The sequence below is a fragment of the Rhea pennata genome, chromosome 5 (assembly GCF_028389875.1).
Source record: "Rhea pennata isolate bPtePen1 chromosome 5, bPtePen1.pri, whole genome shotgun sequence".
In the NCBI taxonomy this organism is placed as follows: Eukaryota; Metazoa; Chordata; class Aves; order Rheiformes; family Rheidae; genus Rhea; species Rhea pennata.
In genome coordinates this window covers 63,468,866-63,492,886 of record NC_084667.1, presented here as the reverse complement: position 1 = coordinate 63,492,886, position 24,021 = coordinate 63,468,866, and the positions used below count along the sequence as shown (strand labels likewise).

Genomic DNA, 24,021 nt, shown 5'->3' with positions numbered 1-24,021 from the left:
GGAAGGCGCCTGCGTGCTTGCTTGACTGCTCGGTTACTCTTTGTAGTTTGGAAAGAGTAGATAAGGCCCAAAAAGCTGATTGAGGCCATGAACAGTTTTTGCTTCACTTCTCTTAAAAAAAAAAAAAAAAAAAAAAAAAAAAAAAGAGAGAGAGAGAGAGAGCCTTTTGCTGAACCTGCAAATCTATTTTTACTCCCCTGCTCTATAATGTTCCTAGAATAAATTTTTCAGTGCACAGCAGGGTAGGAAAAAAATAGTGCTGCTGGCATCTCCGCTATCCCCATTGTGCGGCGAGGGAAGGTGGCAGCTGCTTCGGCGACCTGCCGCTTGCACGGAGCCACATTCCCGCTCCCGAGGCCATTTGCTCGCCGCGTTTCGCCGGGCGAAATGGCCACCGACGGTTATATATAGACCCTTCCCCTCCTGCCAAGTTGTCTTTAAGCTCTCGCAACTTGAATGAAAGGTGGAGAGCGCGGGGTGGAAGAGGGACAGCTTGGAAAAACAGAGCTGCTAAGCTGCCGGTGGCCGGGGGGGAGCCGGCTGGGATATCCCGGTTCCCCCCCGCACGCACCAGACTTTTTGAGGATGGGAAAGCCCAACACGACGGCGTGGGTCTGCCCCCAACAGCTCCCGCTCCAGGGCCCGCTGTCCTCCCCCGGAGATCTCAGGAAGCGAGCAGCCGGGGTTGGATTTCACGTTGGTTCCTGTGCTTGCTTCTCCGAAGTCTTTTTGGTAATGCTGCAAATGCTGACAGTGTTTTTCACCTTTCTCTGAACAGGGGGGTTATGTTATCACCGTCCAAATTCAAGTATCAGCTTGATACTTCATTAACGGTACTGATGTGGATTTTTATTTATTTATTTTTAAAGTGTCCCATGATTGCTGCCAGAATCTGGCTCCAAAGTCCTGGGGGGAGCAGCAGGCTAACGCAGAGTTGACCATTCTCGTTGCTTTGGTACGAGTTGGGAAAATGTGATATTTGTAGCAAAGCTTTAGATTCTGAGGCCGTGTGAGTAGACAAACTTTCACCTTTCCTTGGGAGGGGGGAAGAAATAGTTTTGTCGCCGCTCGTGTGATTGCAGTGACAACCCTGCACGCACAAAAGCAAAGCGGAGGCGCGTTCAACGCGGTGCTCTCGACTGCGTTTACGGATGAGTTTTCCAGCGTTGAGCTAGCAGGGACAACGGCCGTGGTCAGGGACAGGGCTCTTGGGCAGGAAATTACAGCGGATCCTTCAGTAAATAAGGGCACGAGCCCCCATGGGGGGGGTTAGGGCTCCCCATCCTCTGCTTGTGGTAAGCTGGAGATTGGGGAAGGTGGGCACCAGGTGACTCTCCGAAGGCCGATTTCACGGCAAAACGTCCTCAGCAGCGGCCGCCTGGGAACAGCGAGGTTTCATCCTTCGAATTCACCTTCGTTCCCTGCGCAGGGATGCTTTGACTCGGCAGCGATACGTATCTTGTTTGCTTTGTTTTTCGGCCAGCGCCGCTGGCAGCTTTTCATTCCTTGGAAGGACACCGGTGCCGGAGACGCCGCGGCGAGGCCGTTCCCGCCGGAGCGCAAGCCAGGCACCTGTCCGCCGGGCGATTCCTCCGGCAGCCGCCGCTTTGTTCTCCGGGGAAGTCTCTCTTTGGTTTCAGCTCAGGCGAATCCCCCTTCCTCCCGCTCCAACCCGCGGGCTGGACGTGGAGGCCAGCTGCGTTGGGAAGCCCTGGGCAGAGCGCATCCAAGCTGTCAAATTCCCCATCGAGCTGTGACTCTATTGCCTCTCCTGCTTTCTGCAGGGAATTCGTTGATATCTAAAGGCGTTGAAGGGCCACTTGATCATTCCCCTGGAGCAGAGCATTAATAGGATCTTCTTCGTGATTTTTTTTTTTTTTTTTTTTTTAAGATTCAAAGAAATAGGATCGTCTGGAGTGATCGCTCTAGAAGTCTTAATAATTCCAATGAGGAACCTCTCAGGACTCCTGTCCGTTTGGGGTTAGGCCCTGATTTCTCCTGTTTAGCTGTTCTTTCTCCCTTGGCACGCTATCTATCAAAGCGGGTGCACCATTCCCGTGAGTCTGGCCATGGCTGGTCTTCACCCTGGAAGAGGCAGATTGCCACACTGTGAACATAACTTGCTTTCATCCAGTCTGCTGTCTGCCCAGCCTTTCAAAAAATATTATAAAAAATGTGGATAAAGACTCCATTTTTAAGGCCCCATAACTTGGCCAACTTCCTGCAGTGTTTCCAGCAGTACTGTCTGCTTTTCACACTGATCCAAATCAATCAATAACCAGTCTCAGTAAAATCAGCTTGTTGGTGGGGAGAGCATACTATCATTCTCCTACTTGCATCCCAGGATTTGAGGAAGGGTTACCCAGACCTTCCTGAAGGGTTTAGTTTTCTGTAAAGGCTACCATCAAAAAATGTTAAGCCCAGGAGCAAAACTTCCCAAATGTCCCATGTACCTTAAAATCTGTGAGAAATGATGGAAGTTTCTCTGGAACCAAGATGCTGTCAGCCTCCAGGCTGCTCTTGTAAGGCAAAGAGCAGTTGGTGCCATGGCTAGGACAGTGCGACCAGGGGGTCCTTGACATGCCTGCTTTGCTCAGAATTCCTTAGTTCCCTGTGCTGGTATCTGCGGCATACCTTTTTGGAGGGACTGACAGTGAACTTCAAAACAGTTGTCATTTTAATAGTTAAAAACACAAGCAATGCACTTTCATGTGATGTCTTCAGGAGAAGCACTGCTGTAGTCTGCCTGTCTAAGCTAATACAATTGCGAGAAATTGCCTAGGTCTGGATTGCTATTTCAGTAGATTTTTCTATCTAACAATATAGAGAGGCTGGAAGCACCCACCTGTGCAAGCGGGTCTCTGCACACAGGACAGATGAGTTGTGGTGGGAAACAGGACTTCATGCATGACTTTTAGACATGTTTCAGCCCTTAGTGACTCTGAGGCCAGTGGTGGTCTCCCATTGCTCCATCCTGACATGGCTTATGCTAAGCATGGACATGTATCAACATGGCAAATTTTGCCTCTGGGTTTGGTGCTGGAGGTTAGGCACAGAAACCCTTGGAAATCCATGTTTTTTGGGAATACCCTATATCAATTTGCATATCTAAGATAGGCTATGTCTGTGCCTATAGATTCCTACTGATAACATGGGAATAACAGCGGATCTTCCTCTCATGGGATCTCTTTGCTGGATGGAGGGTGGGCTCTGAGATCACCGCAACCGTCAGAGCCCTGGAAAGGGATCCTCTTGACAGGGATCTCCTGCACTGAGGATGGGGAACGTAACGTGCACCATTAAGAACTACTGTAAATGCTACTGGATAGTGCCAGTGATGTGTGCGCTGTTTCGTGGCGTTACTCCTCTGTGACTTCTTATACTTCAATGTAAACCATTAACTTCGGCTTAAAAACGCATACATATAGCGATGTATCTTGTAAAACGCTTAACTATGCCCTTTCAGACGTAGGCTTTCAAACATAGCTTTTGAACTGTCCACCTAGGAAAAACACGATTTGTTCTTTGGTGATCTCTTTAGCTCGTCCAGCCCAAGAGCAGCAGCACATCCCACAGACGCTGCTGGGGTAGGAAGGCTGAGGCTGGTTTGGGTTCCACATCGGGTGCGTTCGCTGTGCAACCGTGACGGGGCGGGGGGAATGGCTCCCTCGAAACCGTGCAGTTTGCTAATAGATGAACACTTTACACCTAGGTGGTGTGGGAAGGTTGGTGCCTTGCAACTGGCTTTTCTAGTGCAATAAAAATATATTGGGTCCTCGAGATGTTGACCAATGGGTTTGGGAAACAGATGATTGATTCACACAGCTGAGAAACAGGGATTGTAATGTGTTTTGCCAGAGGAGACCAGTTTGACGGATGAGTTCATTTAAGGATTATGCTATAGATAGAGCTGTTGACAGAATGAATTTGTTTTTATTTTCATCGGTAGGTATAACGCAAAGCAGAACTAATTGAAAGTAGTTTCCGTGTGGCATCTGGTTGTGTTTCTTGCTTTAAGTCTTTCACACGCTGTAAAATTACACCCAGGGCTTTTCTTCACTTCAATTCGCTTTCCAAGTTCTCCATCACTGCTTTTCGAGCGGGTTCCCAACGTGTAGGACGCGTTAAGAAATCGCACGCGACGTTAAGAAGCGGAGCTGGGCTGGTGTTGCCGCTTGCTGCACGAACGCTGTGGTGCACCTCACAAACCCGCGCGCCGAGCAGATGCTCGGAGGTGTCCTCATCTTCCCGTGGCCGAGGGCGAAGCTGAGACGTGAATGCCCGTGACCGCAGCGTGGTCTCCGCTCCGCGAGCGCTGCCTTGGCTGCTGCGGCTCCTGCAGGCACCGCGCTGAGGTCTCTCGTGTGAACTCGTGCGTGCTGTCAGGGCAGAAAACTGAACTTTGTGGTTCGAGCCCTTCTCGCAAATTTGATTTGTGGGTTTTGGCTCCCCCCCGCCCCTTTCTTTTCTAATTGTGGTCGAATAAGAGTTTTCCAGAGCTGACTCGCACAGGGCCAAGGAACAGGAATGCCGCGAGCCCAGCGGCGCCTGCCAAGCTGACAAACCAGCAATTGCAACAGAGAAAGTATCTCCAGGTTTCTGCCGCCGAGTCCAATACCTGATGAGAAGAGTCCATGTGATTTCAGGATTACGTTTCAGGCTAAATTCTAGCTTTGATTTGGCCTCAGACCTGAACTTTAAGCACCAGCCAAAGCATAATCCAAATCTGAACCCTGACTATTGGCCTATCTCATCTTCTGCTCATCATATGAGCAGTCATTCAACAGAAGCCGAAATGTCTTTTCTCTGCCAAGAGCCGTCGGTTTCCAAGCGCCTACATCAGCGCAGTGAGCGATGGAGTTTCCATCAACTGCTGTAGGCCAAATTCAGTCGTCTGAATTCAGGTCTTGGCAGGTATATTAACTTGGAGTTGTCAATGTTTTTTATATAAAATTGTACTTAATTAGAGTTTCTCATTCAGCACTTCAGTTCTGTTGAAGCTCTTGGGATTGTGGACCAACAAGAGCTTTTTATTTCTTAACTAGTGAGATTTTCTGTTCTTTAATTGACCTTTAAAATTATTTAGTCTAGGCTTGGATCTGGTTTAAATATAGCTGGTTATTTTCACTCTAAGTATGTAATGCACGAAAGAACCTAGGTATCTTTTGAATGTGTTTTGACAAACGCTGTGTCCGTATGCAGGTATGTATTTATAAACATTTGCAATGTGCATATTAAAATGACACTTCCAAAATCAAGCACTTCTTTCCTGTAGCAAAATATTTGCATAGAGTGCAGTGTTAAGTTTCCAAAAATGGGCAGTCCAAAGAGAGTAAGACACTTCTTCTTGGAAAGAAGATAACAAAGAGGAGATACAGATTGAGCCCGCAGAAGTTGTAAATAATGTGAGAAGTAAACATGAAACATTTATTCACTTTAATCTCATAAAAAAACAGAACTAGATAGTGCCTAAGGAAATTGTTCAACAGCAAGTTCAAAGTGAGCACAAGGAAACACTTTTCTAAGGGGCTCCAGGGCACTGCAGAACTGCTTGCTAGTGGATGTTGTGGCAGCTAAAAATGTCAGCAGATAAATTTAAACAAATTCATGGAAAACAGAACAAACTGTCTATTAATTGCTGCACTGGTATGGAGATAGGACCTCGTTTTCAGAAGACCCTGTACCACTGAAGGCTAGAAGCTGGCTGGCTGTGGGGGAGGGACAACTGCTCGGTATCTCTTCCCTTTCTGACACTTCTTTTTAAAGCTTCTGCTGTGGACTACTGTCAGAGATGGGATGCTGAGCTCCTGGTCTGACTAAACACGATCGCTCTTATCTCCCTAATTTATATCAAAAGCCCACAAATCCAAACAAACTTGCCTGCAAGACAGAAGCAGAATGCCAAAAGCGTCTGGCCTCCAATCCCTTGCCTGAGGCTGATTTTAGCTTAAAAAAATAATTAAAAGAAGGAAAATATATACAAGGTATTTGGCAGCAGTTTCCTTCGTGTTTTCCAGACACAGACTTCATCTCTCTTGACCTGCTATTCCCTTTTCATCCTAATAGCAGAGAGACCTCTTCCATCTGGGAAAAATCTCCATCTTTCCAAATTCCAGAGCTGGGAAATATTTATCTGATTTCTGTTTTTCCTCTGCCTGTTACTTCAGCTTCCAGCCTTGGAGACCACAGGCCATAAGTGCGATGAGGAGCCATGAACACCAAGCCCCAGCAACGCCAACTCTCAGTATTTTGAATACATTGAGTAAGGTAATGCCATGAATTCTGGGGAAGGAGCTTTGAACTTAGATGAGGTCTTTACCCCAACACTGTTCGCTGTCCTCAGGGTTGCTCAGCTGGAGGGTTTATTCCTAAAGAACACATAGCAGATGCTACTTCTCATACCACAGCATGCAAATATGTATATACGGTGGTGCTAAAATGGAGGGGAGGCAAGCTGGGTGGGAAGGCTGAGATATTTTTGCCTGCCCAGTAGACGTTGCTGGGATAGCAGGGTGCTATAATAAAACCTGAGACTTGCTAGTGAGATTTTAAGCAAAGTCACACTTGTACAGTCTTGTAGTTCATAGGAATAGGCCAGATTCCTGCAAGCAGATGAATTCTCTGCCAGTGCTACCCATTTCTGATATTTTAGGAGCCACAGGGAAACCACCTGGGCAGCAGCATGTCAATATTCAGCCAGTGCTTATTTGCATACTGTGTAAACACGATTATTTTGAACCAATTCTTCCCTTGTGGCCATTCACTCCCAGCAGGCGGAAGGCTGTTTAATCTAATCTATAAGCTGAAAAACTGTCTGGGAGAAGAGAGTCCTGCACAGCGGGAGAAATACTCTGCTTCTGAAAGACCAAACTGATTTGTTTGAGCGGAGTTGCTGCCCAGATCTAGGACTCTCTTATTCTTCTGAAAACTTGTACAAGAGGCCATCTGGCTGTCACAGGAGGAGATGCTGACCCACAGAGCTGGTCCTTGTGATGAAGTGCCCCAGCAGGAGCAGGAACAGCACGGAAAGAAGTTTAGACCATGCAAGTGAGATTGGATTGAATGTAATTTCACATGCCCACGTTCTATCCACCTTTTATCTCCTAGCCGGCCGTCATTTCTCATGTTTGGTGCTGGAAGGAGGCCCCATCTTTGTTCAAGGCTAATGCCCTAAGCCACCATGGCTCTGAAGGCTGGCGCTGGTTCTTCATTACGCCGCTGCTCAAGTACCATTTATGCCCAGATTCCAGTGCATATGTCTCAGATTGGTGTAAAGGCTGCCTGGAGTAGACAAGCATCATGTGTGCTCTGCTTCCCCATGCCTGCTCTTCTCCGGAGTGAATGATGTGGTAGGCAGAGCTCCAGGGGACGTCCACTGCTTTGGCCTTTTCCCTCGCCATCAGGATGGGGAAGCACAAAAATGTCAACCCAAGTCTCAAAGCTGTGGGTGCAACAGGTAGAGTGAAGATGGGCATAATGTTTGAATTCTTTGAGAGGGAAAAGGGTTGGAAGGAAAAGGTGAAAATGCCTCATTCTCAGATGATGAAACATAACCTTTGGTCCCTTCACCTAACAACCTGTGATCAGAGACATTAACTTCCCTCTTGCTATAACTGCTGCTGCTGCTTTTCAGGGAGTGGAAAGCCCCATTAGCTCAGACCCACCAGTGCCATTTGGCAGCTTTGGTGATTTACAGCAGAAAAGACTCGGTGCCTGCCACTGTGAAGGCAGGATCTCCAACTTAATTTGAAATAACTTTTACTTGTCCAGATGATTTACTGCTTAAGCACAAGGTAGTTTGTTTTTAATCTCTTTTCTTTCCCTTTAGCCCGCGACAGACTGGATCCCACGCACAGTTCCCCTCCGGAGCTGCAGTGTCGAATGCACGAGATGAAAGCTTGCTCCATTTCCCGTTAGTCCTTCTGAGCGTTCAGCAGGAAGATGACCGCGTAGCCAATAGCCATGTCTATTTTACTGGCACCTCCAGATTTTATGCAGTGTCTGAATCTCAGCAGGCACCTCACGCCTGCTAATGGCTTTGCAAGTCAGCCAATCAATTGGTTATTTACAGCAGGCATGTCTCAAAACTGTCGGGTCAAGTTTTCCTACCCTTACGTATTTTGTTCAGAGGAACACATAAATCCTGTCCTGCCATTTGCAGCTTAAACCTTCTGAGTGTGAAGCCAGTGGGTTAAAGTTTCCAGTGATAGTAGCAAACTATATTTTAAAGAGTTGCTCTCCTGACTCTCAGGGACTTTGGCACTCTGAGTCATGAATCAGTTTGCTTCATGCAGCAAGATTTATAGGCGTTAAGCTCTCCTTTTGGTGTCCTTTAGCTCCACAGTTTGAAGCCGTAACCACGGAAATTGAGACCTCTCCGTCGTTCCAGTGTTTTTCTATTTAATGTGCTCTTCTAGAAAGCCACGATGGTGTCTTAATTAGAAGCTCTGCAGTTAGATATAAGAAGAGGAGTAGAATTGCTTCGCTTGCCAGGATTGATCCTGCAGCTCCGAAGTTCACATGTTCGTGCAGGGGAGATGCAGCCCTGGCATAAGGGGAACTCTGGATCTCAATAACAAGTCTCCAAAGACTCGAATGGCCCAGGAATTTGGAGCTGTGGGTTTCTAGGTGCTAGAGCAACACGATTCAAAGCTAAACAAAAGACCTCCCAACCTTAAGGACTTTAAATGCGAACAACTGAAGAACAACGGTTCGTAGGGCACCTTCCATGTACTAAAGGCATTTCGGAAAGCACGGGGTAATTCCTGGGCACACCACTGATAAGTGGGAGAGACAGGATCACGCTCATCTTTCTGCTCAGCCTGTATTGGTATCTTTTCAACACATATGTATGTTTAGGATTGTGTGTGTGGGGAAGCTCTATTGTAAAAGCAGGCGAGGGAAGTAAAAATAAATCTATTTGCCAAAGCCATGAACATTGTACTACGTCTCAGTGCTTCAAAAAACGAAGTGCTTGCAAAAGGAGACTACCTGTAAAGACACAAAGTGGAGATTTTTGTTGGTCCTATGTCAGGAAATAAGCCTGTTCTCTACCAGGACGTAAAGTAATTTTGTAACTGATAAAATAGTGCAGATATGCCTTGCACTTTCAACATTTCTAGATTCTGGAAAAGATGATCTTATAAATCAAAGCTCTTCAAGTGACCTTGCCCCACCACTTAAAATTAAATCTAATTTAATGGGTGATTGAAAAAATAAAAATCTGACCTTCAAGATTTGGACTGATACACAAAATTCTGCATCAACAAAAATACAGATACTTCTCTCAGTCTGGGGCCTGTTCAAAATAGCACATGATTCATCTTTACTTCTTCCTTTTCCAAAGCTTCCAGAAGAAGAGATTGGACCTGCTGGACAGTGACGATCCTGTTGCAAAGGGATGCGCAAACATGACAACGCAAGCGAAGGAGGACTGAATCTTTGGAGTTAGCCTAAAACCTGCTGATGTTGCGTGGGTTTAACTGTGTCTATCAGAGCCGCAGGGTTCTGCGCTGGAGGGAAGCGTGCCTTGAAAGGAAAAGCTTAATGAACTTTAACCAGCCTTCCAAGATCTTTATTAGTTGCCTCTTTTTCAAATTAAATTCACGCTGGGCCGGGTGGCTTGAGCAGCGCGAGCTGCTGCCGCGCGCTAAGCGCCAAAGCAGGCTTTAATTGGCTGTTTAAAGGAGAGCAGGGCCCCCGGCGCGCAGCGAGGGGCCCCCGGCCGGGACCCGGCGGCACCTTCACGGCTCCAACGGCAACATAAGGCTCCAGATCTTCCGCCCGCCAGCCCGAACGGCTCTGCGCTGCGGCGGCGCGGGTCCGCTTTCCGGCGGCGGCAGGAGCAGCAAAGCTTGGACTAGAAGGCCGGTCGGTCCGTAGCTGCGAGCTGGCTCCAGATGCCGCTTCCAGAGGTAGAGCAGGAAGAGCCTCCATGAGCGAGGCCGGGGACGCCTGCTCACGAAGCTGAATGCAGGACTTTTACGAAGATTTTCTTTGTGCTGGTCGCAGCTCAGCTTCATAGATCACAAATTAGTCGCAGGTGTCAACGACCGTCTCCGGAGCAGTGAAGGCCAGACGAAGATGAGCAGGTCACTTGTCCCGCAGAAGAATTTTGATCTGAAAAATGCATTACAGGGTCACCAGCGGTGATGCCGGAGCTAAGGTTGCAGACAGGCCTGCCGTGACAGTGGGGAGTCCTTGGCCTCAAGCCCCACCGGGGCTTGGCCTCCCGGGAGGACCTTTGAGCAGCACGCAGGCTTGCCTGCAGACACCTCCCCTGTCCGGCCCGGCCCACAGGACCGAACAGCAGTGCCGGAGGCCTGAGCAAGACCAGGAAGATGGGGAGCGACGGCTTTTGAGCGCCGTGACCGCCGGTCGCCGTCCTGCTGGTGGCATCTCCTGGTGGCAGCGGTGGTGGTGCCTGGGGGGCTTCGCTCGGACCCCGCGGGGAACGGCACCCCGGTGGCGTCTTGGCCCACAAAGCTCTTATTTCTCCCTTTGCTGAGGAGGCAAAGAGAAGTTTTGCGCTGTCAGAAAGTCTTGAGCCGTCTGTCACGCCTTCTGCCCATGCAAAGTTCTACCTCCCTCTTCTCCTCCATCCCTTACTTCCACTCCCGTCCCTGCCCGGCGCGCGTCCGCTGCGGTTCTGCACCTTCCTCCCGCCTCTCCCCGCTTCCCGCGCGGCAGCGAGCCCTGCGGACGGGGGAGCTGCTCGCTTCCCCCGCGCGGGCGGACGCTTCGGGGGTCTCCTGCCTCCTCGCTCCGCCTAGCAGCCGATTTTATCTGCCCCCGGGGGCGGGTTTCGTAACGCGCCAGACAGCGCGGAGGTGCGGAGGCTTCCGGCCCTCGCGCTAACCTGCATTCCAGCATTAAAGATAATGGATGCAATGGAAAATCAATGGAGAATATGTAACTTTATCCCATTCATAGCTTCATATTGCATTACACTGTGGCCTTCAGATACATAAAAATGATATATGGCTGAATTTGGCAGGAAAAAAAAAGAACACGAGAAGCAAATATCTTTGGTAAGGATCACAGTCTAGGTATAACCAAAATAGAAAATAAACCTGCATATCTCATGTTTTTCGTGAAATTTCTGTGCGTAATTGTTTTCCAGTATTTTGGGAGGTGTGAAAAATAAATCAAGGCTTTGTGCATATTACAGGTTTCCCTCGAGTGAGATAAAAGAGAGGGAGAGAGAGGAAGAAAACGAGTGCGTGCGTTTCCAGCCCCAGCCAAGTGCCGAGTCTGCCAGAAATACTGCTCCTTTACGTTACATCAGCGGAGGAAATCATGGCTGCTATTATCTGCCCTTTGGTCAGAAGCGTATTCCGCACCTTGGTTAATGTGCCGTTGCGGTGCAGCCACCTGCACTTTTTCGAGGAGTTCATCTAATTACGGGGTAGATGAGTCAGGCTGCATTTCCTACGGGCTGTCTTCGAGCATAGGAAGTTATTAATACCGATTAGCTGAGAAAGTCCAGGTCTTCGCCAAGACGTTTCCTGGCTCCTGTTAGACGCACCTTTTATATTTTAAGGTGTGATGGCTGATAAGAAGCAGTAGTACTAGAGCAAAGGCTTTACGGCAGAGGTCCAGCAGGATAGACCATCTCCAGAGGGTGTTTTTTCTTTTTCTTTCCCCTCTGATCGAATCCTAGCAGATGGGGCAGCAGGAGGAGGGAAAACTAAAGGCGCAGGGCAAAGCTGGGATGCGCGAGTCCCTTAGGGAGCGGCGCGGGACCGGCACTGCGCTGTCTCCGGTCGCAGTGCCCGGCAGCTGCGGAGAGATGTTGTGAAATTTTCCTGGGCGCAGAAGGAGGCAGATCCCCGGAGGAGAGCTCCAAGCTCCTAGGAGCCGCCGCTGCAAGCTCCTCGTTTTGGAAGAAGCTTAAAGGAAGCTCAGCTATTTAATGGGAGTTAAAGAGCCGTAGCTAAGACCTAACAACAGGCACGACAGAGCCCTGCTCTCCCTGCAGTGACTTGAATTCAGACCCGCTGCAAGCAGAGAGGCGGCTTGCACCAACGTGCAGGCAGGGTCCACCAGCGTGCCCACGCGCGCCGGGCTGTTCGCGTCCTCCTCTCCCACCCCGTGCTCGTCTGCGCTGGGGCGGTCGGTAAGGGCTCAGCCTCGGGTGGGGACACGCGGCCCAGCTCCGACGAGGGGGCGGCAGGAACGAGGCGCTTCCAGGGGAAGACCACAGGCAGAAAATTCCTGCGAGGTAAGTGATTATACTTTGCAAAATAGGTAAAACAATGAAGTCCCCGCAAGCAGAATTGGAAGCCAGAAGGCTGGCGATTAAATGCTTAAACATTCACAAAACAAATCTTGCATCGCAGATGCCTCACTGTTTTATCTCATGATTTATTCCACTTTCGCAAGCCACAGAAAAATTGTACGTGATGGTTTTTCCTTTTCTGTTCCCTCTGCTGAGCTTACAGAGCTTGCCAAACGTGGAGAACTTCACAGAAATCAAGAAGAAAAAGCTTCCTGGCTGGCTGGATTTTCCATTGCTTTCTCAGCTGTACGGCGGTGGCTACTCTAATTTATCCTGCAACCAGCGGGCTCCACTGCACACAGCCCGGGCACGGCAGCGAGCCACTGGCAACTAGCACCATAGCTGCTCCGGCGTCGGAAGAAAACTGATGTTAGGTGAAAGGCCTGAATTCCCCTCTCACACGGGGGAAATTGGGAATACTCTTACGGAGGGCAGTGGCATTACATGAGCACCACCTGGTGAGAAAGGGGAAGCTGGCTTAAAAAAAAACCCTTTTCTTGCAAGGTCCCTCAGTTTTGAACTCTTAGTTGCTCTTGCAGAGTGCATCATACCAACAGGAAATTAGGCTTCCTTTCTCCCTCACTTTCCTGGTTTCGATTTCAGTTCCTCCTGTCTAATATCGGCCAGCACAGATAAAATTATTTTGCAGTCACAATCTGGTGCTTCTCCAAAGCATTTTTACAAATAGTAACTACTGTTTATAACATTATCCCTTGTAAAAAGGAGAACCGTCATCCCTGTTTTACAGGTGTGAAAGTCAAGGCAATGAAGTGCAGCAATTTGGTCATGGTGTTGAAAGGAAATTATGTTCAACTGGCAGCGCCGACTTCATGTAACTTATCCCACTTCTTGACTGTAGACGAACGTTAGCAAAAAGTCATGCGCTATAAATATCTGCAAGTAAGTATATGTGAGCTGAATACGAGTGCAGAAAACCTAGCCTACCCTCACACTTTGGTTCAGTGTCTGAATGCATCTTTGTACCTAGTTTTAGTCTGTTTGGTCTGAAAATCGTAACTTGAATCACACAGAAATCTTGGAAAGACGATGGCCAGAACAGGGCTTCTTACGCTGGAGACTGCTACCCAGCGCTAACCTGCGCGACTCATGGCTCGGTTACGGACGGGATGGAAAATCTGAGCCGCGTTGGCCAGGAGCCTATCCTGGATTTGGATTCTCTCACTTTTTTTTTTTTTTTTTTTTTTCCCTCAAACAGTATGTGAAGTCGCTGATCCACTCTGCAATAGAGCAAAGCAAGATACTCCCATTTCTGATTGCTGGAACGGGGAGGGATCTGATCTGTAAAGTAAAACGGCATGCACAGAAGTAGGCAAGGAAAGGGGGAAAAAAAAAAAAGATCAGTGACAAGCTACTTCTAGGGAATCAGGGGGAAAAAAAAAAGGATAGAATTTCTTCCCTAGTAAATTGTTTTTGTTCAGGAACATTTTAGTCCTAAAGCAAATCAGGAGACTGTTGTGAGTATGTGACATATGACTTATATCTCTGAAGTTTACAGCAGATTGTAACAGATTAACGTGACATTTGGGCAGCTGAAGGCACATTTGCTAAGTAATATTTCACAGGGAAAAATATACTGCCTAGGGGAAATGTTGCATTGCTGTTGTTGGGTGGCAGCGTGCATTATGAGTAGAGATGGCGAGGATCTATGTGCTATTTGCACTTGAAATATAAGAAATTTTAAGCTACTTGGAACTTACGGGCTGGGCCCTTCTTCGTTTGCTTGCTTTTGTATTGCTTGGGTTTCGGCGTGTGCATATTTTAACTAATGCAAAAATAGAGCCTCTTTTATTGCAACATTTCATGGAATTTTCCAGTTTAAATAAGCCAGTTTCCAAATCAAAAGAATAAACCCCGGTGAAAAGTTGGCTTCTAAATGTGAAATTGTTCATTGTTCACATTCCACTGGCTTTTAAAGGAAGAAAATAAAATATTTCTATAATGAAGGAAACGCAGGTTTTAGGCGGGGCCTAGCCATCCCCTATTAAACAATAAAAAAAAAATTTGTGTCAAATTGAGGAGAGTATTTTTTTCCCCCCCACCATTTTTTACACACGTATTCTGCTTGCAGAATCCATTCAAAAGCCCCCAGTGGATATGACGGAAGCTCGGGAATGAGAAACGTCTGTGATTTCCAAACGCCCGCTCCTCGTCGAGGAGCTCCCGGGCCCGGGACGCTGCGGCAAAGCGCTGCCGCCGCTCCGGCTCTTGCCCCGTGTGCCGCAGCCCGAGACGCTGGAGAAAGCGCTTTTATTTGAGAGGGGTTCAGCTCTGGGGCAGCGCGGTCCGCAGCCCGGGGCTGGTGGGAGGACAGCTCCGAGCCGCCTCTCCTTGCCGCGGCTCCAAGCCGGCGCCGGGGCCCCGGCGTCCGAGGGGAGGGATGGGGGTGCAGCTGCGCCCGCAGCGCTAACACGGGACCATCTGCTGCGCTGTCCGGCGTTAACGGGGCCGGAGAGGGCTGAAGCCCTCGGGAAGGTGGCCTGAGGCGTTGCGAGCGGCTCCGGAAGCAGGCGTGGGATGTCCAAGGCGCCAGCAGAGCCCGGGGCCACGCGTGCTCTGGGCAGGAGCTGATCTGGAGGGCGAAGGGGCTTGGGACCCATCTCTCCTCCCAGTAAATCAACGCCTTGGTTATCACAGCCGATTTCACTTTTTCAAGTAAAGTTCAGAGTTTTCCTAAGTGTTTCAAAGGCGGGTAAGATCTCTGCAGGTTCTAACACTGATTTCTCCCAACCTGAGCCAGCGTGACTCAGGTGGTGTAAAATGGAGCCGGGAAAACCACTCAAAGGGCCTCAGTTATAAAGCACTTGTCGCCCTTTGTATTGATTTATTTTTTATTTATTTTATTTATTTATTTTTTCCTGGTGGTGTGAGATAGGCTGAGCTGCGACAGGAGCACGGAGAGGCCCAACACCTCGCAGTATTTTTTATAGGGTCACATATTCCCTGCCAGGTTTTGAGAAAGGAAAGAGCAAAATGGACATACTGAAACAAGCAGTGTTTGGGTTGTGTGCTGAAGGAAGAGGAGACCCCAAAGCATTCAGGATAGATCCTCCACTGGAAAAACTGGCTCTAACCCACAAAAATCTTCGCCTGTACATACCTCACAGAGGCTAATGTCCAGAAGGACAACTTTAACATCTACTCTGATCTCGTGGATATTAAATTCCACCCACTTTTACCTCTTTTCTAAGTCAAATAACTTATATTTGACTAAAGCTTACATTGTATTTGCCTAACACATAACTGTGCCCCAACTCCAAGCTCCAGCCCTTGATGTGAAGAGAGGACAAGATAGCAAGTGATCCACCTCCACCCTCGGGGTGCGTTGGGGGGTTTCCGGTGCCCTCACGCAGACGTGTTTGCAGAGCTGCCCACGCGAATCTGCCCGGCTTTCACGTCTAGTGCTTGCTTCTCACTGTGACCTGTTCTAAAGTATCATGTAACAGGCCCTCATTTCACCGTCTGAAGCCATACAATGAGGCAGTCAAAAAGACTGAGGTCTGAAGTATCCATCATATTTTCTACAGCATTAAAAACACTATTGAGGCTCCTCTTGGTGCCACTTCCAGTTCCTCCACGCTTGTTTTTCAAAGGCACTCTACGCAGCGTGTCGGTCTGTGGCTCTCTAATGCCATAAGCTGCTACAGCCTCTTCCTGTGGCTGCATTACTAATTGGCCATTTAAACAGCCAAGGATTGCACTAGGTTTTTGAATGCATGGCCGTGCTTTGGGCAAGAGCTTGTTCGGGCGGCTGTGCACTGGGATCCGTACCTCTTTCTCGCAGCCACTGCTTCCCGGAGCAGAGCACCCCTTTTGGTAGGCCTGGCCAAATGCAAATTCATTTGCACTTCACTTCCTCTGCAGCAGCTGCTGAAAGCCAAAAATTCCAGGTGACCAAATTTTACCCAGAAAATCAATCAAAACCCACATCTAAATATTTCATCCTTATTGAAAAGGATTTTTTTTAAAAAAAAAATCAGATAGCTAGAATCAAATATTTAATTTTAGGGTGAAGTTCGACCAGTGTTTAGTTTGGGGGATAGTTTTGAAGAGGTTTTTTTTTCCTCTGAAAGCTAAACTCAAACTTTGAACCAAAACTCCAACTAGTCACATCTCTTTGAACATGCTATAGTGTAAGAACAACCATTTCCTATGAAGCACTATGAACCGTCATGATGGGAGAGTGGTGACACACATTTAAACTCACTGTCCTGCTACATTTCTGAATTTAACTTGATGTAGAGGAAAACAAGGTGGTTGCTGGTCCCCTCAATCCCTTTGCCCTTCCCAAAAGCACTTTTTTCTTTTTTTTCATTTTCATTCCCTGGCACTGGCAGTGGGAAAGGAGGGAGAGAGGCTGTGCTGTACCATCACTTCTCAGTGGAGATCACCTCTTCCAACAATCTTCCTTCTGTCCAGGCAAATCAGCAGAAGGCGAGTTTAGAAGTTATAGTTTTTAGTCTAAAAATAGATTGATTTAACCTGACAAAGTCTGAAAATATACCCTAAAAAAGATTGATGTATTTTTCTGTATTTCCCTAGCTATATATTACTTGATAATGTAGAAGATGATGCAGCAAAACAATCCCTGATTCTGCAATTGCCTTTTGAGAGATGAAAAATTGCCTGAGTAAGGTGATAGAAGGATCACAGAGGACAACGAAAGTCAACCTTCTTGATGGGGAAACTGGGCCAGCCAGAGAATTTGGCTAAAACAGGACATTTGTAGCACTTTACTGTACCCATTAGTAACTCTGAGAAGTGCAAATCAGGGAGATTTTATTTTCTCAAATAATGCAAAATTGCCCTGGGAGGAGGAAACTCCTCAAAGTTCTTTTTTCAGCTTAGTTCAGCATTATGGTCTGAAAGGCTAATCAGGAAAGATGAACAGAGATGGGTTTGTGCGCATCAGCTTGAGTAGATCAGCTTTGATGCTGCTGCAAAATTTACTGCCAGAAGAAGAAAAGAAAAAAGAAAAAAGCCGAATTATCCAGACTTCGTACAAGTCCTTGATATATTCCTTGGCCTTATCCACTGGCCCACGAAGAGTCAAAAGCTTGAACTGGAGGCAAAGGAGATGATGCTCTATCTGAAAGGGTAGAGAAGGATAGAGGAAATGTGTGGTCCTGGCACAGTGAGGTCTTCCAGGATGAATTGGTAATGGATCTGTTTATAAATTCACAAGTGGGCTTTGACATTCAGTATCCGTGAAAGAAAAAAATCCACTCCAAAAGTCTGTGGAAATGTTTTACGGAACATGACTTGATCTTTGCAACGATTCATTAGAAGAAGCGGCAACCTTTACAGAGGAGCATGTAGGCTGTTGAGAGCAGCACCTGCTGCTGCTTGGTAGCTTGCAACATCTTCATGTGACTTGAAACATTTTTCAATCCTTGTAAAATAACAAAAAAAAAAAAAAAAAAAAAAAAAAATAGCACTACCATAAAAAGGAGGGAAAGCAGTTCTCTTACGGTCTTTCATTTTTACAATTAAAGAAAAAAAACAGGCTGCCAAAAAGGCCTTTAATCATGCAAAATAATCCATAAGGAACCTTCTGAAGTGCCTAACACGAGCTGCTCCCCTAGCCCGGGATAGAGAAGGAGGTGATGTGAAGAGGAAGAGTCAAGCCCTGTAGGTTTACATCACAGCAAGCGAACTCCGAAAGAGGAGGTAGCCTGGCACTGGACCGTAACCGTCGAGAGCACACACGGGCAGTGCACGTGGGCATGTGAAAACCGGTACATAACAAGGGATCGGTCCTTGGCTGGTGTCGGTGACGGGGGGATCTGTCCAAAAATGGCTTAAACCAGGACTAAAAATTGAATCTGTGAGGTTTGAGCTGGGATTTTGATTAGCCGCAGCAGCAAATTACTGACCACTCTGAATTTCATTCGACTAGGGTGAGGCAAGGTGTTCACAGAAATCTGGTGGAAATTCCCTTTCTAAAATGTGGTTCAGAGCTGGATGAGGGAAGGTTTTGGCACCTCATTTGCCGCGGGTGACTCCTTTCGCCTCCAGGGCCAGAAACAACTCCCTCCTGTGAGAGGTTTCCAGCAGAGGAAAAGTGCAGCGTGGTGGAGACCTGCACGGAGGTCGGGGGATCCGGGCTTTCGTGGTGCCGGCACGGATTCCCGTGTGCCTGCTGAGCATTTCTGACAAACAGCAGAAAGTTATAAAATGAGAAATGACTGCAAAAACATGGGTGTTGTAGATGTGGAGGGGCAAAGCGTTAAGGAGGAAGTGGAGCGCAAGTAAATTCCCAGAATTTTTCTTGGATTAGTGCCAGCGCAGGGCTGTACCTCTAAACAGAGAGAAACAACTGTCTCTAAGGCATGTTTTGAGAAGGAATCGGGATTTCTTTTCCAGATCTCGTAAAGGTACATGTTTTAATCAGCTGGTCCAGGAGAAGATAGGTGCTGGCGGAAGCTGGCTCATTAAGCAATTGCTCTACAATTCACTAGTAACAAAAGAAGTAGACTATTGAGAAAATGGATTAGCTAAGCATAATTAAACCTTCAGTCAGTCCCTGAGCTCCATGCAGATCTTAGCATGAAATAAGAGGGCAGCATGGGTTTCTGAACGCATGTGGGGAAGCTAAATTCGATCACTTCGAAAGATGGAGAGCTGCTTGCAGGAAGAGCTGGAGCTCAGACTGCTGTAACAGATCAGTCCAGCTTTCCATATCAGATCTGGAAAACGGGTGTTGGAAAGTAGCTGTGGATACAAAAAACAAGAGGAAAAAAAAAAGTCTTGTCCTTAGTGCAGGACAAGCCTTGTAGTCATGCAAAGGGATGGCTTTCAGCTTGAAAATACATCATCCACTAATAAAGAGGCTGCTGTGTGGCATGTGTTAGTTGTCCAGCATGCTGTATCTAGCTGATACCGCGATGCATGCCAAAATCTTTGAAGGGAACTCATAAACCATTTATAAGTGGTCTGTGATAAGCTCAAGGCAGCTCATCTCAAATAAAATAAAATAATAATAAAAAAAAGGTGAGGTGCTCTGAAAATAAATAATTTACTTCTCACACACTGTGGGGGAGAACACCAGGGATGGAAAAGAGCTATTCAAGTTAAGGCAGAACCACAGCATGGAAACAATTGGGTATAAACTGCTCAGGAATAAATTTAAATTGGAAACTGGAAAGAGTTCTGTCCTGGATATGTTTTTATAGGAGAAGTGAGAAAGAGTTTATGCAAGAGAGAGCAGATTCCAAAGAAAGAATAGATATTCCTCAGGCACCCACTGTAAAGACAGATGAAACAAAAACAAGCAGGAAGATTAAAAATTCCCCTGGAGGTTTGTACAGGAGAGATCTCATATTGAGCCTGAAGTATGAAAACATCACAGCCAAAAAAAAAAAAAAAAAAAAAAAGGCTGCTTGGTTATGCCTGTGCTATTTAAAATCTGTCCAAGCTCCTCTTCTCTGCTTGGTGTAGTCCCAGCAAGAGGCAGGATAAGATGGGCAGAACCTGCCATCCTGCTAGGACAGGAGCGTGTTTGGTCTCTGGTTAGTGGTGGTGGCATAACTGGTGTCTTCTCTTCCCTGGTGAAATAGCCCCTCAGTTTAGTGGCAGCTGAAAAAAAACCAAAAAAGAGGGAGGAAAAAAAGGAAATTAAAAAAGGGCAGAACACAGGGTAAATGCCTAGAAGCTGAGTTGTGAGGCTAGGAGGATATCAAGGCATTCCCAGCACATTTCTATTTCCCTTAAATAAGGGGCTGGATGTTCTTTGACAGAGCAGGGTGGGCAAGAACAGCAAGAGAGAGAGCAAACATGAAGCACATCCTGCAAAAGGACAAAGAACAAAAGCTCTGGGGCAGCGTGGTAGCCAGCCCCGGGCCTAGAGGGTGAGCGAAGAAATGGCCTCCTGCCGTTTGACCCCGCCGTGTCCTGGCAAACGGGGATCAGTTTGCATTTCCTATAAATAAACAGAACGGCAGTGAAGTGGCATCTGGCTCCGCCTATGTATGCTCCATCCGCGCCGAGGGAGGTGACAGCATGCACACGTGTACCTACATGTGTGTTGTACCAACATACTACAACCATAGTCAGGAGTTACAGGTCTTGAGCTATTTATTATCCAAAAAGATAAATTCTGCAGAATTGCCCTGTACACTGCACCAAAAGCCATTTGCTTTGAGCTCCCCTTCAAAGCACTCTAAAATCTGTGGTCTCTTGGGTGTGATCCAGCCTGCTGCCTGCATACGGTGCCGGTTGTCTCGCAAAGAGGGTGAGAAAATAACTAAGCTTCTTTTATGGTAAGGCAAGTTCCCAGTTGTAAAGGAGGAACATGCATTTCAGATACGCTGAACATGCTGAAATACCTTCGGTTTAATATATTTGCTCTCTCATTCTTTTGATCCTTTCCTGTGCCTCCTTGTTGCTCTTCAGCTTTTGATATCAGAGGACAGCTTTTTGAAAAAAAAAAAGTGAATTTTGAAGTAGCCTCCGAATACTTTGAATCTCTTCATCCTGAAGTTCGTGAGAGGACACTCACGTCCTCAGTCCATGCTGATTTAAGGGAATCATCTGCAGTCTCAACGAGAACTTGCCAGGAGGTGTTTTTCTACTCCCACCCAGAAGTTTGGCCCTGAGCATGGGAGCCCAGCCTTTAGCTTAGCAAATTCGGGATCAGCCTGTATTGAGCCTTAACTCACTTGTTCCCTGCACAAAAAGGACGATAATTGCTCGTCGGGATAAAACCGAGGCATTGCACATGGAACATCGAAAAATGCATGATCAAACTCTAATTGGATCACAAATTTATATGTGATGTTAAAACCAGCAGAGCATGTGGTATGAACTAGGGACATTATTACACAACATATTTCTGTATGTCAGAACACAGAGTAGAGGCATGGTTCTGCTTTTTGTTTCCAGAAATTAGATTTTCTGATGAGCCAAGAGTCGCGCTCTCACCGCTATAAACTATTACTTCACCTTTGAAATGATTGTGGCTCTCAAGTTTCACAGGCCTTGAGACTCCGACCTAAAATAAAGAGCTGCTAAATATCTGCAAACCTTAATGCAGCCACAGCAGTCCTCAACTCAGCTGCCGGGCGATGTTGCGTGCAGAATTTGCGCGCTTTCCGTGAGGAAGCCGGGTGTTTGTCACTAAATAACAACCCCCCAGAATATCTTAAAACATCGCAGGGCAGTGATTCAGGAGGGTGCGACTTGGGGAAGAATGCATGGTTTTGCCTTTTTTTTTTTAAAAAAAAAAAGCCTCCTGGGTATAGCTGCTGAATGGTCTTCTAATCTGCAAGCAAGTCCTCCACTTTGGGATTATTTTAAAGCCGACACGTAGAAAGCTACTAGAGTGAACGGAGCTAAACTTTATCACGGGATCAAACTTTTTTTTTTTTTTTTCTTCTCTTCCGTCAAAACATTTAGTCAAACAACCCTGTATTGTTAACTGCGGATTAAAACGCAGCCCAGGCCTCCGGCGCAGGGGGCAGCGGCGGGGGGGATGCGTGACCCCCAGCGCCTCTCCCAGCTCCCGGGCTCAGGGCTCAGGCCACCTGCGCAGCACCTGCGGGCGAGGGCGGTGTAATTGCCCTGAAGATCTCCACCTGCTTGCAGCTTGTCTCCTCATTCCTACCAAATCCTCGGCTCCCACGGAGAGGCTGTGATGAGCTTTTTCTCTCGAATGAAAGGGCCTCTCGTTTTGTCTGGAGAAGCACCGGGAGGTTTTATCTATGCTTCAGCCGCTGCTGTTTGCAGGGCGGACAGGAGGCTTAGGAATACCACCAGAATACCACCAGCAACGACAGACCGCGCGTCTCAGGTAACGCCGAAGCGCGGATGTTCCGAGTACGCCCCTGCCCTATCCTGAGCCCCCCCTTGCTGTACTCCGCAGGATGCCCCTAATTCTTGTCTGTTCCCATCTGTGACCCTCTCGCATCCCCAGGATGCGTACAGAGTAAAACCAAGTCCGGAGCGTAAATAGGTGACTCTTCTGTATGGGGTCGGCAAAGCCTGGGCACTGCTGGCCCCGAGACCCTGGCGCGACGCAGGGAAGTGGCAGAAATGTGCAGCAAGGGCTGGTCGCTGCCCTCAAGCGTGTTCAGTCCTGCTTGCTCCACTTGCTCAGCAGCTCCGTCTGCCCAGGAAAACTCTGTTCAGGATCAGCAGATCCCTGGCTCAGGGGGTTGCGTGTAGCAAGCGATGCCTGGTAGGGCTGCTAAACCCCCATAAAATACGAGCTTTCTCATACTGCAGGCTGCAATCTCATAATCTCGTGTCCTACACTGTGTTTTCCTCCGTTTGACTCCTTTCTCCCTTTCCCAGGCTATGGCTGGGGAACTCACCATGCCTCCTCCACGCTGCGGGACAAGTTTTGACCTTGACATCTGCACTGGGTGATGGGACCTGGAACAAGGGGCATCTCCATGACATGGACTGATGATGACATGGACGAGTGCCACCTCAGCCAGCGAAGGGCTCGTGGCCCTCTCATGAAACCTATTATGGGATGGGGCAAGGGTCCTGTGTCTTGGGCCTTGCCATTTCAAAGGTGGTGCCTGCTGCAGCCCAACAGTCTTCATGATGCAGATGAGTAACTGCCGGGGAAGAGCTGCTTCCCCAAGCTGCCTTTTGCTTGCAGATCTAGCACCCGCGATGCCTCCTCCCGTGTGGAAAGGCATGCCAAGGTAGACTCTTGCAAGCATGCAAAGCTCCAGTGTTTCTCTACACTGCTTTACCATATGATGCCTTTTTTCGTTCTTGCAAGTAGAAGAAATGTTTAGAAACAAGCCCAAGCCACAGATTTCAGATCAGGATCCAGATTTTTTTTTTTCTTTTTAAATACCCTAAAGTTGGGAAGTGTTTGCCCTAGAACAAAAGCTGGACTGTGTTCAGATTTCTAAAATAACCCTGCCCAGAATCCAGGCTCTGGACCCCACCCTCCAGGCTCCTGTCTCTTGCTTTAACAGAAGTGGAAATAAAAGTTAAATCTCATTTTATCTGAAGTTTTTTGGTTCATAACACATTCCATTTTTTATTTTTGCTTTCTTACTAGTTCCTGGCTGCTGCAAATGTGGTCTTTTGCCCTCTCTTGCCCTCTCAGTCAGCGGTTTTTCCAAACCTTGTCCTTCAGGGGTTAAGCAAAGGAGGCCTGAAAGAAACTGCCACTAATTAACTTTGACAGCTGAAATCCTTGAAATTGCTATTGAACTTGGAACCTTGTGCGCTATTGTTCGTTGCTCCTCCGCTGGAGTTTTGCGTGATGGTGGTTTGGATGGAAATATTTTTGGGCAGGTCCTTGGAAAAACAATAGGGGGGGAAAAAGCCCTTTTAAACAACCCGTGAAAGCCAGCAATGGCAATACTGACCAGAATTTACAGCTGTAATTTCGTGCATCTGGATTCCAAGGGGTGCTCCTCCTGCCCCCGGCTCGATGGCCGTCTTCCTCCCGCCCATCTGGGCTCGGGGAAGGTGGCACCAGTCCCTTCCTAGACATAAGGACTGACCGATGGGGCAATATATTTTTTCCAAGTGACAACTCTGGGGCGAAAACGGTGTTTGGGTAAAACAAGTTACTGCTTTTAGCCTACCAGGTGACTGCTACTTATGGCACGTGCCGGTATTATTCGTAATCCCGACAGAGTCCCTTACTACAAGGTGTTATTTTGAGATACTGTTTCTTCTGCTTCTCATAGTGAACAAGACAAGTCCGCAAAAGGCTGCAGACCTCGCTCTGAGCATCAAAATCTGCTTTT

The 24,021-nt window shown here is 47.6% G+C and overlaps 1 long non-coding RNA gene across 2 annotated transcripts; it reads left to right on the top strand.

Annotated features, from left to right (window-relative positions):
* The first annotated feature begins 426 nt into the window (after positions 1-426).
* On the top strand, positions 427-11,084 carry LOC134141127 (uncharacterized). 2 transcript variants are annotated; one of them, XR_009958542.1, is made up of 2 exons: positions 427-732; positions 7,829-11,084. It is a non-coding gene; the product is annotated as an uncharacterized LOC134141127 (long non-coding RNA). The 2 variants fall into 2 exon arrangements; XR_009958541.1 differs by lacking the exon at positions 427-732 and adding an exon at positions 7,291-7,456.
* Positions 11,085-24,021: the final 12,937 nt, after the last annotated feature.